This window comes from Dermacentor variabilis, chromosome 3 (assembly GCF_050947875.1).
Source record: "Dermacentor variabilis isolate Ectoservices chromosome 3, ASM5094787v1, whole genome shotgun sequence".
Classification (NCBI taxonomy): Eukaryota; Metazoa; Arthropoda; class Arachnida; order Ixodida; family Ixodidae; genus Dermacentor; species Dermacentor variabilis.
In genome coordinates, this window is record NC_134570.1 from 28,012,869 (window position 1) to 28,028,788 (window position 15,920).

Here is a 15,920-nt window from a genome sequence, read left to right on the forward strand (position 1 = left end):
CCATTTATTTCTTCTTGCACTAGCTTCTAGTACTCGTAAATGTTTTCTGACAACAAAAACTTAATTTCAGTGACACATTGCTCGCACCTACACAGAGCGTCGAAGGCGGCATGCTTTGAAACCTTTCTTTCTCATCTCTCTCAGAATAAGGAGCATACTATAGGACGAATAAAATTCAGCAGCATTTGGAAAAATAAAAACATTTTCTTGAGAGTACTGCCGGAGCACCGTAATGTTGATTAATCAATGAATACAATTTCTAGCGAGACACTAGCATGCATGGTAAGCAATGATGACCGTCCGGTTGAGTGTCACAAATAGCATTAGCCTTCTGGTCCTTCTTGCGTGAGCTCCAAATTCATGGCAAGAGGCAAGCAGGCTAGAGTGCAGTGCCGGGAGCGAGTATTAGTGGCGCCCCTCGAGAACACGCGAGGTCCTTTGGGGATATTTGATCCTAAGACGAATAAACAAGAGCCCTTACTTTAAATCTAGAGTTGTTTACCATCCCAAACTCTTTCCGACATGGAGGGAAAAGAACTAGTCAGCTATAGCAAGTCTTCTTTGTTCTCAGAAACTCCGCTGAGATGCGCAAAAAGAAGGAACCTAAGTCTGATAAAGCCATGACCTGTTTACGCTCAGAAACTCTCTTGAGATGCTCGAAAGAAAGATACATAGTTTAATAAGCGAAGACTTGTTTACTGATATAATAAGCTCCTTCTCCGGTATGGGAAGAGAGAGGTGAATGACGTGTGGGGGAAAGTATAAGTTAGGTTGATCCATTAATTATCCGCAATGTCCCCAAAATATAAAGCCTCACGGCAACCTTTCAGGGATGTCTATAACATTCTGCCAGTTTTAATGGCCTGTTTATTAACCACGGAGTGGGCTTTTTGTACTTCGTAGAAAGTGGCAGTAATCAATCTTGAAAATATGGAGAATAGTTGTGAAAGGAAAAGCAACCAGTCTTTTTAAATTAAATATAAGGTAACACTAACCCGTTAGTATCAGCTAAGGAAAATACGGTCTCCTATACTAAGTATATGCTGTTCCCTATCAGCTTTAAACTTTCAAACTACCGAAAGCAAAACTAGCCTGCAACTTTTCGTGTTTTCTTTGTCATATTTTATCGGAGATCCACTCAATCTTTAAGAAAATTCTATCCTAAAAATAAAAAGAAAGCACCTACAGCTCCTTGGCAGAGCGGTAGTTGAGATATAAAACGGATTGGCTAAGAAGCAAGTCTACACGTGTCGCACACGAAAGGAAGCTCAGCCATAGACGACCGACACGAAATGGGAAGAGGGTGCATTGAGCGAACACAGACAAGGAGAATAGACGGGATAAAACCAAACGAACAGTCACCTCCTCTAGATGGGCTGTAGCCTGGTGAGTAGCACCTAGCTTGTTCCAGTGGCGAGCTTTCTTTGTTCTTTTCTTTTTTTGGCAGCCGGTCATTTCTTGTGGTTCATCGAGTCCACGTACTCACAACACTTCAGGAGAGGCGGAAGCGGGTAAAGAAAATGCAGTGCTCTTGCAGGAAACAAAACAGTGTATATGGCAGAACGAATTCTTGTTTCTTTCATATTCGCGAGCTGAAGACATGACCGGAAAAAAGGTTGAAGGTAAAGAAGACTTATATTATCGTGCAGAGTTGAGTAACAGTCAGAACCAATGTTTACTCTCTTGGTTTCAGGTGAAGAAGCGGATGGCGGCTGCGATGTTTTTGCACGTGCGAATGTGTCTCTGTTTGCCTCTTTCTGTACATGCGTGCATGTCTGCGTGCGTCTATTTATGTCAGTCTTAGTCCTCACCATATATTAAATCTGGAGCAGCGTGTAACTTGGCCCACGTGCCAATTTAACTCATCGCGCGCTACATTGGCTCGTTACCGACTTGACGTCATAACCACAGTGCGTCATTTTCTCCTTCGCTGCATCCACTACTGTGCGCCGCTGTTCTTTGTTAAATCCGGTCATTCTCTTTTCTGCCGGATTGCAGGACCACATCTCTTCTCATTTTCCGCCTTAGCTAATTCTGGTCTTATTTGTTTTCTTCTGTTTCACTTCGTATTTTGAGCTACGCGTTTAATACTACTTTCCACAGTATTCTCTTCAGGATCCCTGCTCCCTAGTAGGCATTATATAATGTGGCTACCTCGCTAGGTGCTTATATACTTTTAGCTCGTAGAGTTCAGAAAGGGCTTCTCACGCGCATGGAGTTTTTCGATGCTCCTGAGGTTAAATTGGAAGTTAAATTTAGATAGCTTTAAAATTAATCCCCGTTTTTTTTTTTTTTGCATGCCACATAAGCCTGGCAATATTAATGTTTTCTAATTGTTTACAGGAACTGCCGTGTAATTTCTTCGCATGTTCCTCTGACGTTGAGGGAAGCACCGTCGGCTTCTGAAAGCAGATATATATATATATATATATATATATATATATATATATATATATATATATATATATATATATATATATATATATATATATATATATATATATATATATATATCACCATTGTTGCGTCCAAACGGCTTTTTGTATTATGGTTGTCCTTCTATGACTGCTGCCGCGGCGTCCACGACAATAAGGAGCCTTATACAGGGATAGAGCGCACTTCAAGGTAACCTTACTTGTACTCTGGATGACGAACTGCGACATGTGTTGTGTGTGGTCAGGAGAAGCTCCTGGTTTTCTGGACAGGGCTGTCCCAAACGGGAGACAGCGACCATTCATTCATAAAGCATCTTTCATGGCAGCAGGCTTTTGCAGAAGGCAGATAGAGAACCCGGGGAACAAATAAGAAGAACGTCAATAGTCATAAAAAGCACGTCGTCGGCAGTTCCACACGCTGAGCGCCATGATTGTTACGGCTATGCATCAGCCCCTTTCGTACTCTGTCACCATCCGGGAAAGTGTTGCCCGCTGATTAAAGGGCACGTTTTCATGACCGGACGCGATGACTGCAGGAAGCGCTGCCTAGAAGGTTCCTGTTACATTTTCTTTATTTTGTTAAGACGGGCACATCTGCGCAAGGCTATCCTTTCTAGTCCTTCTGTTGGCGATCACTTGCTCGGAAAGCCTCCATGCATGGTGCGCGTGGTCACTACGACAGCTATAGGCGCCAACAAACGCCAAGTTATAATACTCTTTCCCTATATAGGTGCGGCTCATCAAAAGCCTCGTCTGTTGACCCCCTCCCCCCTCACCCAGCTACATCAAAAAAATAAAATAAAACACAGGACCCTATTTCTTTTTTTATGTCTAACCACGCGCGGCTAAGTACACACTAACAAAATCCCACTGGGTAAATCCTAAAGCGCAAAAATAGTGGCATTTCGCCTCGTGGATCTTGTGTTAAAAGCGCACGCCATTGGAGTATGCAAACCCAACTCACCCAAGAAGCAGTGCTCTGAACGGCCCACTGGCACTTAGGGGGCACGAGTTCCACCTCTAGCGGTGGTTGTGGAGAGTTAAATTTAATTTTACATCAAGGCTGTTAAGGTTAGTTTCGCAGCTGTTACTGTGCGGTAAAGGGCTGCGCGCAGTTGCGCCTGCTCGGTATCAATCCGCAACAGAACCTGATTAAGACTCGCTTTCTTTTTTGCTCTGAAACGTAATTACCAATGACTATAACATAAGAGTTACCTTGTTTTCACCTCGAGCAAATGAGCAACGCCTATTTTGAGCAGTTTGTCTAGTGAGTAATCCGAATTTTTTGTTTCTCGTGTTCTGTTTCACTGCATCCACGTTTAAGGTCATCTGGAAGTTTGTACAACTGCGAAAAACATCTGCCAGCAACTTAGTCTGCGTAAAAGCTACGAAGCAGCTGTGGGGCGTCGTTGATAAAGAGTCAGCAAAACGACCCATAGTACTTCGGAAGGGTATGAGTACCCCTTTATACAAAGCTTCGCTCTCTCTGGTGTATCAGTTGCTCCCACTGTGATACATCCGTGAAGGATTTTTTTTTTTTGCAATAGGCTGCACTACAGTGCTGAGGAGCTGAGGAGATGAATAGACGGGGACGTCGGCGTGACGACAGTGACGTGACGGAAAGGACAGAAGAAGAACCCAGCATAACCAATTTCTATGTGCTAAATTCGGTCGCTATAAAATAAAGAAGGTAAGAGAAAGGCATGTACCAGAAAGCCAGGTAACAGAAAGGCAGGTAACAGAAAGGCACAAACAGGCGACATTATGTAACTGGCAATCTTAATATATCCACAGCCAAGTAGGGAGCCCACTGACGAAGTAACACACTGTGACATAGAAATGACATAAAAAGAGGGATAGTGCCTTTCTGACGCACTTTAACCCTGTTCATGAAATTTCAATCTTGAGAGTTTGTAATAGTGGTTACACGAAGTAAAGGACCCCTTCCCTATTTTTCACATTGGAGGGAGCACTGAATTAATTCATAGTTTGATGACACGTCAGGGGTAGCCATTTACCCTGAATTTGTTGCCCGCTTTTTCACATTTACGTCTAGGCAGCGTTGTGAGGCAAGGCAGTTGCGGGCGAACGCGACATGGCCGAAATAAAAGAAACGGGCAAAAAATAGGCAAGGCGCAGCGGCCGGCGCGAGCCACAAATAATCGGCTGCTTCAGATTCGCCGCGTGACTCAGAAACATTTGATACCGAACGCATTCAAAACCAACCTACCTACAAAGCAAGGAAGGAAAGTGTGGTAAAACATGCGGGTTGTACCTTCCTGCTCTTACTTTTCGTATCCATACAGTGAAGCATCTGTTTGATTCTCCGATTTGTTCCAGCATAGCTTCCTACTCTTTCTTTCCTTTGTTTACAACACTCGCGCTTTGTGACCGCAGTAGTCGCGCAAGCCATCCTCGGTCTGCCCGCTTTCTTTTACCTTCCTGCTATATTTCCCTCTTGTATGGGACTCTCGTGGTTTACCACTTGCGGCGGGAAGGAACAGATTGAAACGAATGCCTGTTGAGCTGTCGTAAGGTTGTAGAAATGGCTGGGCTGCACCAGAGGCGCTAACGAAGATGTGTGCACTTGCCGGTATCACGGTAGCCGGCACCACGGATATCAAGCGTGAAAGAAAGAAAAAAAAAACAACGCAGGCAGAGCGTAAAGAAAGCTATGCGTCGTAACGAAAACGAAGAGCCCTCAGTGGTCGCACAGACGTGTAAACGCCTTTGCAGAAGGGTGATTGTAGGTTGTCATTGAAACATACGCGAAAAAAAAACCCCCACAAAATAGGAGCAGCACCATGCTTGTAAAAGTTGAACTTCCAATTTGAAAGAAACGTTATATACTGGAAGCGTTCAGAGGCATCAGTAATAACAATCCACATGACGACCGCTTGTGTGTTTCTGACTTACAAACTCATTGTAGTGTGGCTTGTGTGAAGTGAAGTGGAAGCAGGTGAATTAACGTGGATTAAGGTGGATTAGGCTGGATTAAAGTAGAGTTGTGCAGGACACGTGACAATGTGTGACGTCATGTATTATGGATGTAACCAATTAATTAAAGAAGTGAGTATGCATGCTTTCGCATTCAAATCACGTAAAGATACTTAAGTGACTGTCAATTTTTCCTTCTTGTGTAAATTTGCCTCTGATTATCAGGGTCCCCGGTGAGTAATCGAGCTAGATAAACGTACTCCTGCCCAGATTCTAGCGGCCCGACAGTTATGAATTCTTGTTCTCTTGCCAGGCTGCTCAACATTACCTTTGTCTTCTGTACATTATTGTTCAGCCCTACTCTTACACTTTCTCGGCTAAGGCCCTCAATCACCTGTTGCAATACGGCCCCACAGTTGCTGAACAGGACAATGTCATCTGCAGGCCTTAGTTTGCTGAGGTACTCGCGCTTGACCCTCACACCGAATTCTTCCCAGTCTAATTGGGTGAATACACCTTCACTGGTTAGTAAACCAAGCACCTTCGAGGAGTATGGCGTGGCTCATACACGCCGACCATGAAGGTTGAACAGCAAGCGTGCGCCCGTCAAACCCAAATTGGCAATGGGCGCCCCCACGAAAGACTGCCATAATAAACAACTTCGACTGCGCACATAAAAGAATCTGCTAATGAAAAAAAAAAGGCCTCAACACCAAAACCTGAACAAAAGGATCGAACGTTATACGGGGAACTGAAATTAGTTTCTTGCAGAAAAATGATATCTTCGCAGCGTGCTCTAGCCAAGTTCATGACCTCCCTGTGCTTGTCTAGACCTCTAAAACCCCGAATATTCAGCGAAATAAAATGTGCCGTCGCCATTATGAAGAGAGCAGTCGCAGTTATTCTATAAACAAGGAAAAAGGGAAAAAAATAATCGGAAAGCCATTGTGGCGCCAGAGCATCAGGGAGTTTGTGGGGCTTACTGGTATCTGAAAAACCTTCAGAGTCCGTGGACGGGGGGTGGACACCTTTTCTGGCTTTAAAATCAATTTCCATGGAACTGTCCACGGTGATCACACCGGTCACTGGGCCTGCGATATTGTGTGGAGAGTGGTCGCTATCTGTGATATTCTTGTGAGGGAGAGAGAGAAAACAAGGAGAGGAAAGGCATGGATGTCAACAAGACGAGTGTCCGGTTTGCTACCCTACACTGGGGTAAAGGAAAGAGGAATAGAAAGAAGAAAAGAGTGAGAGAGTGAGCACTGAGTGCACGTGGGACGAAGCAAAGGGACACTAAAGCAGTCTCTTGCATGTGAGTTGTGGCAAATTACTCATAGGCCAGAAAGGCCGCTGTGTCAACGGCCGCGTAAGTGAACAAATTTTTTCAATTACGAGTGAAGCGGCATCCCACCTGCCAATTCACTGTGCTTCGTGTGGCTGCGCACCGCAATTTAAGGTAACGCGCATAATAGGAAGAACCAAGGACGTGATTGCATATGAGTTGCTGGAGAACTATGAGATATGAAAAAAAATGTGATTCCTGTATTAGTGTTTCTTCCATTTGTTTCTCCTTACGACCGTGAACATCGGCTTTTCGATACTCCACGTTGATAGCTTGCCTGCGCGTGCATCACTTGTTTTCTTATTCTGCGCAGCTTCACTCAGTTTATATATTAGGTGTGGTCTCCGCAAATAAAATTAGTTGCTTGTTTGGCGCTATTCCTGTTCGCTGCCTTTTTTTTTCCTTGGATTTTTTTTTTTTTTACTTTCCGCCAAAGTACGTCAGATTAGCTCTGCACCAACTCTCCCAACACAGTACTCTGTTGTATTATTTGAATGCCTTGCTGTAGCTGCCAATGCTTCTTCTTTATGACCAAACTGCAATTTTTTTTCTTTCTCCCTACTTGTTCAATTTTTACTTCACTTTCTTAGATTTCCGTCTCGCTTTCATTGCTACTTGCGTTCGCTGTGGGCTCCACCGCAACTTCTTTCTTTATTTAGTTGCCGAATAACAATGCTGCGTGCTAAGACTAAGCTCAAAAAAGGAAAAACTCAAAGAACTGTTACGCTTGGGTGTGGGTTACTCGCTTCGGCTCCCGGTCTCGACCTTGCCTAATCGCTTGGGGCTCTTAAGATCCCGTTTCTTCTGCGACTTGCCATTGTGACGGATGTTCATAGCGTTGTTATTTGAACTGCTTTGCTCCTCTGCGTTGGCTGAGGTATTCACAGCAATGAAACGACCGCGACGGCATCACGACTACTGTATGAAAGCGATTGCATGACGACGGCTGTATGATGGCGATGGCGTGTCAACGGCGTCATAATCACGGCTGAACGGCGACAGCTTAATTGCGACTGAATGGTGAAGAAGGAATGCCGTAGATGGAACGACGAAGGTGACGATGACGGCATGACGAAGTGGGACGACGACGAGTGTGTGATGACGATGGCTTGGCGACCACTATAAGCGATACTGTATGGCCACGATGGCATGACTACGAGCACGTGGCGACTGTGGCGGGCCGACGACGACAAGACAACGATGGCACGTGCTCAGTCGCATAACGACATATATCGTGGCACATGCCTAGCGGCACATGTAAATTTCACTATCTCCTGGATCTGTGCACCACACCGAACAGCGCCAACGGCGGAAAATTGAGCAGAGAGCCATGCAAAGCTAAGGCTTTAAAACACTCATGTAAACACTGAGCCCTGCACAAGTTGGAAACCTGTACATTTTCAAGCCCTTACAGAGGCTGTGGAGCCGAGACAAAGGGGAAGTCGGGATGACGTCTCTCATACGCCTCTCGCTGCGCAACGCTGCACGCAGTGAACGGGGCTCTGAACCAAATTTAATTTCGAGACCGCCGGACGGCTCATCTCCAGTCGTTGCGGCACGAGATATGCGCTGCATGATGAGCCGGTCCTCGCCCGCTCGCTTATCGAGGCGCGGAAGTGATTGTAGTAATGGAGCGGGGTTTCGTGCCTGGCGAGGCGACAAACACCGTGTTATTGCGGATGACCCTGGAAGGGTTCTCAGCATTTGTTTGCTTTGTTAATTGCAACTACTCGTATAGTGTAACGAATGTAAAATGCGTCCGGCGGTTGTCCTTTGTTAATACTGTTCCAGAAGTTCCCTTTTTCGCGGAAGCAGAATGTTACAATTACAAAATTGATTGGTTTCTGCTCCCACTCGAGCTTTAATAGGTTCCACGGCCTGAATGTTACAGTCAACGGTTGTTGTAGAGTAAAGTAAATGACTAGGTACGTGTATTTGATCCAGTAACAATCTGGTAAGTAAGTACAATTAATTATGAAAGGTAGTAGCCACCGCCCTTTCTAGGGGGACTACATCTCGTTCTCTTATTTTCATTTAAAAAAAAAATGGCAGTGGCTTAGCTCGGCTATGCCAGGATATACGCAGCGAAAGCTAAGACATAGCATGGATAGCCTTGGTTAATTTTGATTGCGAGTCCAGGTACCAGAATCTTGGAAAAACGCTAAAATAATCCTAATCCATAAGAAAGGGGACGCCAAAGACTTGAAAAATATTAGACCGATCAGCTTACTGTCCGTTGCCTACAAAGTATTTACTAAGGTAATTGCAAATAGAATCAGGAACACCTTAGACTTCCGTCAACCAAAGGACCAGGCAGGATTCCGTTAAGGCTACTCAACAATAGACCATATTCACACTATCAATCAGGCGATAGAAAAATGTTCGGAATATAACCAACCCTTATATATAGCTTTCATTGATTACGAGAAAGCGTTTGATTCAGTCGAAACCTCAGCAGTCATGGAGGCATTGCGTAATCAGGGTGTAGACGAGCCGTGTGTAAAAATACTGAAAGATATCTATAGCGGCTCCACAGCCACCATAATCCTCCATAAAGAAAGCAACAAAATCCCAATAAAGAAAGGCGTCGGGCAGGGAGATACGATCTCTCCAGTGCTATTCACTGCGTGTTTACAGGAGGTATTCAGAGACCTGGATGGGGAAGAATTGGGGATAAGAGTTAATGGAGAATACCTTAGTAACTTGCGACTCGCTGATGATATTGCCTTGCTTAGTAACTCAGGAGACCAATTGGAATGCATGCTCACTTACCTGGAGAGGCAAAGCCGAAGGGTGGGTCTAAAAATTAACCTACAGAAAACTAAAGTAATATTTAACAGTCTCGGAAGAGAACAGCAGTTTAAGATAGATAGAGAGGCACTGGAACTGGTAAGGGAATACATCTACTTAGGACAGGTAGTGACTGCGGATCCGGATCATGAGACTGAAATAATCAGAAGAATAAGAATGGACTAGGGTGCATTTGGAAGGCATTCTCAGATCATGAACAGCTGGTTGCCATTATCCCTCAAGAGAAAAGTTTATGGCAGCTGTGTCTTACCAGTACTCACGTACGGCGCAGAAACCTGGAGGCTTACGAAAAGGGTTCTACACAAATGGAGGACGACGCAACGAGCTATGGAAAGAAGAATGATAGGTGTAACGTTAAGGGATAAGAAAAGAGCAGATTGGATCAGGGAACAAGCGCGAGTTAATGATATCTTAGTTAAAATCAAGAAAAAGAAATGGGGCATGGGCAGGACGCGTAATGAGGAGCGAAGATAACCGATGGTCATTAAGAGTTACGGAATGGATTCCAAGGGAAGGGAAGCGTAGCAGAGGGCGGCAGAAAGTTAGGTGGGCGGATGAGATTAAGAAGTTTGCAGGGACAACATGGTCGCAATTAGTACATGACCGGGGTAGTTGGAGAAATATGGGAGAGGCCTTTGCCCTGAAGTGGGCGTAACCAGGATGATGATGATGATGACGACGATGATGATGATGATGAAGAAGAAAAAGAAGTGCAGGTTAGTCTGGTTGTCTAGCTATGTGGCGGCGTTTAGCCAGTCATTCGACGCGCTGTTCTTCTGTTTCCTGGGCGATTCGTTTCCTCTTCATCTCGTTCCGACGTCGATTCCAGGCCTCCTCCTGCTTATAAGAATTGTCGCCGTCCATACTGCCGCCTCAACTGTAGTTACGCGCACGCGAGCTCTCCTTATCAATCCTCCGACATGTTATCAGACATGCGACGCAGCTGGTGAAGCGAGCGGAGGCGAGCGCAACGACGAGGAACGCGGTGTGACGTCATACCAAACGGCGCAGGCGGAAAGGCGCGGCGCTGCGCAGCGGCGGAACACCTGTGGCTCGGTGGTACTAGTGGCGCATGCGCAGTACTGACTAGAGAGTGATAGAGAGAGAGAAATATCCGCGGCGAGGCGCGCGGTGTGACGTCATGTGCCTTCTCGGAGCACCGCCACGGCGTGCGGCCAGCGAGGCACTCCCAGCACAATCACAGCGTAAGCTGGAGGAGTGGCTGTATAGGAGCACCATTTTCGGCAGCACGCCGTTGAGGGTTCTCGAGGCAAAGACTCTTTGCGTCGTTTTCATGAGTACGAACTAAACTGTCCGCCCGGCGTCGACGGTGAGCTGTGCATTGTGCTGCTCTCTGCACAGCGGTCTGCTGAGCCCGACGCTGCCTTGTCGCCACCGCAAACATAGCTCTACCATTCGCTTCTTTAGCAGCGGTTCGTACCTTGCGAGGAGGCACCATAAGTATACCGAAGAGTAAATACAAGTATTGAGAGTACGCGGCGCGCATGTCACATCCCTTGACACGTGGCATGATATGGCGCAAGTGGTACATAGCGTCGCACTTGGTGCAAAATATGCAACTGCAATTCCATTTGTGCAGGTAGCGACGCTACGCGGCGCGCATCTCATGACTGAGCGTGTTTTATTGGAAAGTGAAGACACCGACCCAGCGGTCGGTTTAGGCTCCTCTGGCCTCGTTGAAGCCCTTGGGTTCAGGGATAGCAGGGGAAACTAAATATGTCCGTAGTATAAAGGAGCAAGAGGAGAATGGAGGTTTGGGGACAGAAAAGTAGGGAGACCGCAAACAACGGAGCAGCACAAAAACAATGTTCCCAATAGGGGTACAGAAAGTTTGATGCTGGGAATTCTTTGTGTGAGTTTTCTTTAAGAAAGATATTAATCAAAATAATAACAAGAGCTTGGTGGCGCAACCCACCAGGCCGTTTAAGAAGGGACACTCACCGCATCCATCCATCCGTCCATCCGTGACTCCTCGCATGCTAGGACGCCTTTATAGGGCAGCAGTTACTAAGCGCTGCCCTGGCGCAGTCGTAGAGTGGCTGACTCCCGCGCAGAGGGTTGGATTTGACCCCGGCTAGAATTGTTTGTTCCCTTTTCTCATTCCTGCTGATAGCTGCGATGGACATCAGCGGTCGTGGACAACATCGCCAACCGAAGCGGCTGTCGGAATGAGTCCATAACAGCTTACATTGTAAAAAGGTAAGCCCGTATTAAGTTAGGAGAATGCTGGCAAACTTGAAAAAGGGAAAAAATTGAGGGGCAGACATAGACAAAGCGACAGGAAGGTGGCCGTTAGCCACCTTTCTTTCCCTTTGTCTATGTCTGCCCCTCAATTTGTTTCCTTTTTCAAGTTTGCCAGCATTCTCCCAGCATAACCATGTACCAACTAGCCCAACAAGCCGCTCTCATGAAGCGTGTTAAGTGAATAGGTGTTTTAAAGGGGCCCCGAACGACTTTTTCTCGAAGTCGAGAAATGAACTTGAAGTTAAAATGGACAATTTGAGAAATACTTTGCCGCAAGAAGTACTTCAATGCGTTCAGCTAAAACGTAATTATTGGCAATCAAACGCGCCCATCGAAGTGCTTCTTCAATGCCTTGCACTGCGAAGGATACGGCGGAGTGGAGCGTGACCACAAGCCTCCGCCTATGGAACGTTACTCTGGCGGGCAGTTCAAACTTGATTTTAATGTTCACGTAGACACCACTACTTCCGATTTCGGCGGCACCTACGACGCGCCAAACGGGGTTGTCCTCACCGAGCCGCAATTCGCTCAGCCAGCGAACTCGTCGTGACTACGTCTCCCGCGGCGGCCGCGCTACGTGGCAGACCGCAGTTACGTGCAACAGTGTAGCGCGCATGCGCAGCGTTTGCGGCGTGCACGGCAGGGCTGGAGTATACCCGCTCGCGCTCACATGCTCCAGTCTCCAGAAAGAAAGGTGACTTCGCGCTTTGCGAGCTCCCCGCGAGGCGTACTACAAAATTTGTCTGAGATGTTCACAGCAGCGTATATGCTATCCGCGGACTATTTATTCACTAAGTCCGAGTGGTTCAGGAACCCTTTAGTTGTAGAAATTGCAGAATGCCCTGGTTTTTTTTTTCTATGTTAACTGTTTCTGTAGTTCGCGTATATGTTTTCTATACTTTTCATATCACCTCACGTTATCATCGTTTGCTCATCGCACAATCTATTGTTTAGGGAGAAGCCAGCGACACAACAGTTGCTAACATTTCCAGTTTCATTAGAATTAATCACACATCATGGCTACCCCAGCACTACCTCCGTTCTTCGTTTTCCGATGCCCATTCTGGACGGCGAGAGTGCCGCATTAAAGTCTTCTTGTCATGGAGCAAAGAAATAAAGAAAAGAAAGATTAGGAGGGTGCCCACCAAGCTTTCACAATCCCATATTCTCTTTCTTTCTTCTTTCCCGCTGGCTGTTCGGCGCGCTGCATACTGGGAAATGTAGCAAGCCGGAGAATCAAAAATAAAAGAAGCAAGAATGGACCCCATGTGATAGCTTGCGTGAGTGCAGGCGGCAGGTGAGGGCCGAGGTCGGTCGTGCGGCGCACGGCTTGCCTAATATAACACGATCTTGTGAGGCGGAGGGGTGGACTGGGCTTCCAGGTTGCCCCGTGACACTTCCTCCTATTTTTCTTTTTTTTACTACATTCTTCTTTCTATCCGCGTTGTCACCTGAGCCAGCCGGCAGATTGGATTGACCATACCTGCATACGTGCAGTTTTTACGAAGGGTGCCCACATCTGATATGTTCAGCGTCGAACTTTATACATGTTCATGCTAACTCGTTCCAGATTTATTTTTCGACTGTTTGGTTAAATTTGCATGTAAAACCGGTAATGGATGTGATTTCGTTCTCCGCAGTGCGCAAAGTTCACTTTTTGCGTCAAATGACAAGACGGGTATGCTTATAGTATGCGCTCTGTTTGAGCCTAGAGGTAAGCTCTGAGTACAGCGCAGCTTTTAATCTGAAATAATATGCTACGCTAAAATAAGTTGGTCTTCTATTCATATTGTATTTTGTCGCAGCAATACCTTCATTTGGGCGAGTTGGTTCATCTTGACAGTGTTCATAAAACGCGCTAACGACGAAAACCAAAGGAACACATACGACAGGACTAGCGCTGATCTGTCGTTCCGTGTGTCGATTTTTTTCGTATCGTGCATATGTTATCACAAATAATCAAAGCTTGTACTTCATCAGTAATCCTGATCCTGGAAGTCTCATTGCGTTTCAACCATGTTTTTTTTTACCAGTGGCAAACGTCACACATAATGTTTTTTCTCTCGGCTAATCTGTTCCATTTAAATCCCCTTATTCCCAATTGTCGGCAAACAGGGACGCATGCCGTTGTCACAAGCTACCTTCGACATCTCACCGCTTAATTCACAGCCGTGAGCGCGGCGTGACGTCTCGTGAAATGCAAATTATGATGTTGTTTGACTCTTCGGGCCAAACACCATAGAAAAACATAACATGCAGAAATATTAAGCAGACAAAAGAAAATAAACTTACACATTCCCTACAATTTTTGCTTGTAGAAGCAAGAAGGGCGAGGAAGAGTGTAGGAGAAGGAATATGTTTGTATGTGCGCTCGCTACATCCTTGCAGTGTCGGATAAAAATTTATTGCGTTGGCAATTACTGTGTACAAAAATAACATCTGTATCGAAAATAAAAGAAAATCATGTGCCCCATAACTCATATATTTAATAATCCCGCATGTCTTACGGAAATATAGGGTTTTTTGTGTGGGAGATCGTATGCTTCATATAGAATTATTGCATATCGGAGTTCCTGACATATGTTTCTTCTTTTTTATAGGGACCTCACAGATGTGATATTTATTACATATTAGGATGGTGAGGGAGATAAAGAACGTATGGATAAACAATAAAATAAGTTCAGGTAACGATACTTTGTGGCTAGACTTCCCAGACGCGAAGTAATTTCGAACAAAGAAGGCTCATATGAGACCCGTCTTCTAACCGTCGCAGCCATCTTCCCAAAAGGACGCCGGAGCTTGCAACAGCGCCTTCTGCGTGAGGCTCTTTTGTAATCTTTGCATAATAGAATTATTATTGACCTCCACGTGATACAATTCAACAATGTATGGACATTGTGAACTCGAGTGATCGTAAGGCACTCCCAGTACAAAGCTCTTTCCTCCATTTGAACGGTAATCAAAATGTGGCTATGGCATATAAGTTGCTACTTTATGCCAGAGTGTTTAATGAGCGGTTGGAGTTAGAAAACGACACAACCCTGTGGCAGCAGGGTTGAAGCACTGAGCTTCAGGCAATTCGGGTATTGATTAACCTCTCGAATTCTGAGGCATTGGAAGAAGGTTAAGGGAGACGCGCCGCGAGACGCGAGTGCTGATGAGAAATCGCGCCAGAAACTTGCGAACCGCACGCATTCCGTTAAGCGTCATTTGCTCGTGAACCCACCGATCTGTTTGGACGGCGCAAATGCTGCGAATCAGTGACTCGTAAAATTAACAGTCAGGGCGCCCTCCCTTATCAGAAGCGGGCGTCTTCGTGAATTCTGCTTGGTGCCGTGATCCTGAGAGCGGGCTCCATGAGCGTCTGCTTAGTGCTGAAATGATCTCTGTTAATCTTTCTTAAATTTCAGATCTCGTCATTCACTCTTGAGGAGTGGTAGGCTAAAAAAGAAACGGGCGTCCATGTGACTGCGTGTAGAATTTGAGCTCACTGCGCATATAGATTCAGCCAATTGCAAATTTCATATTCGAGGACATTATATGCTTCCACATCCTATATTTGATAAAGTAGCACGTGCTTAAGGACCACCTGAGTGGCTTCTGCTTTTTTCTTCGTCAGCGCATGCATTAGTGCGCTGTAATTTTCCACACAGCCGGATTTGTCTTAAAATTTAAGTTGGTCGTCAAATGCACAGAGCGCGAAAGGCGAGCAGTGAAAGGGAGAAAGGTACGGAATCACTGAGCAGAACTCGCAAAGAAAGGGGGAGCATAGTGCAGCACTGAGGTTACCGTTCTATCAGCTGGTGTCCCAGGAGGCAGCAAAACAAACTACTACGCAACAGCGACAGAAGAGGACGAGTGTCGAGGACGAAAATAAGCGCAGCCGGCGAGCGCCGTGACGCAGACAGTTACATTCACATGGCCGGAGAAATATCGTAAGCACGGGAGCCAGTTCAATCGCAATCGCTGGCTTGCGCCTGTCACAGCGAACTTGGGTCCGAGCGAGTTAACAAGTTTGCCAACTGTATCTCTTCGTTTAAACGTAAGAAGTCAAATAAAAAAAGAAGAGGAGCATGTCATGCCATGCGAGGATTTCGGTCAGTGAACGAACCAAAAGGATAATACAGGCA